Source organism: Emiliania huxleyi (assembly GCF_000372725.1).
Source record: "Emiliania huxleyi CCMP1516 unplaced genomic scaffold EMIHUscaffold_40, whole genome shotgun sequence".
NCBI lineage: Eukaryota > Haptophyta > Isochrysidales > Noelaerhabdaceae > Emiliania > Emiliania huxleyi.
This window is the reverse complement of record NW_005198965.1, coordinates 620,547-622,055: the sequence shown is the minus strand read 5'-3', so window position 1 is coordinate 622,055 and position 1,509 is coordinate 620,547.

The following is a 1,509-nucleotide window of genomic DNA, read 5'->3' as shown; positions in this document are numbered from 1 at the left end:
CGCATCCCGTTACAGTACTCGGGGCGGATGAGGGTACTGGGCGCCGTCAAACTCCTTCAGGTTCAACTCATTCTCTCGGGCCATCTGGGCGCGGGCCTTTGCCAGCGGCTCGGCCGGCATGATCGCGAGGAATTTGTCGATTGCCGTCGAGACCGAGGCGAGCGCCGCCAGGACGAAGCGCGTCTGCTCGGGCGTGAGCGAGTTGGCCTTAAGATCCTGCGGAAAGTACTCGAGGATCTGGTTGAGCCCCTCGACGGCGGTGTTGCCGTACGTCGTGGCCTGCATCACCTGGTCGCGCGGCGCAAACGCGGACGCCTTGTTGAAGCGCGTCGCAAAGTCCGAGTTCTCGAGCATCATCCGCGTCGCACGCTTGATGTTGAGCCGCTGGAGGTCCCGATACTTTCCGGTCTTGACGAGCCGCGACTCCTGCATCGTCGACTCCTGCACTCGCAGGAGCGCGTACAGCTCCTCCTGCAGGTTGATGCTCGCGCGTCCATCCTTGGGCGCAGCACTGGCCGGCGAGGCGCAGCCAGCGAGCGCTGCGAGCGCCGCTCCGACGAGCGCCTCGCGCCGAGACGAGCGCGGCGCGCACGCTGCGGCGCTGCTGTGCGAACGCACTCGCACAGGACACGGAGCAAGAGCGCTCGCGGCGGGCAGACTGAGCAGTAACAACGCAAAGCACCTCACCATTTTCGAGGAGCCAGCAAAAAGAATCCCGCACCTCACATAGAAGGGAAGGACTGGCGAAATAAAAAGAAAAAAGCCTGCGAGAACGAATCGCGGACGCCTGACAAGCTCGCGTCACCTCCGTGAAGGTGATGGCATGCACATGGACAGACGACAGTGCATGTGTGTGGGCATGTGCATGCTCATGTGCATGCACATGCGGGGGCAAAGCGCTACCGGGCTAGCGGGCCAAAGCGCAAAGCCAAAGGCAACGCGCGCCGTTACACCACAGCACACCGACCGTTATACGGTATTTACTTATTAGGACTAGCGTGTTAGCGAGCGTCTCGCTGGACGCTGCGTGGTCGCAGAGAGGCTGGGATGGCAAAGTGCTGGCAGGCCCGCACAGGAAAGGGGCTTCCACGGTGTTCAGAGAGGTTTGTTGCGGAACCCACGAAAACGCTGTCTGACTGGTCAGGCCTCACGCGCGCTCATCACCCATCGCCACCGCCGCACCATCTCGGCCTTGCGCGCCGCAGCTCGACGACCCGCAGTCGGGCGCCGCCCGCCGCCGCCGCCGCGCCCTCGCCGGCTGCCTCGCTGTCCACCAACGCAAAGGCCGGCGCGAGCCCCTCCACGAAGCGTGCCTGAGGCGTCGGGGCACGTGACCTTTAGCGGGGCCCGCTCCAGAGGCCCCACCGCGCGCGCTGTTGCGCCGCGCCGCGCCTCCCCGCCGTGCCTCTCCGGAAACGCGAGGACCACCGTCGCGTCGGCGCCGGCCAGAGCGCGGATCGTCGCGCCGAGGGCGGCGTACGATCGCGGCGAGTAGAGCACGTCCGAGGC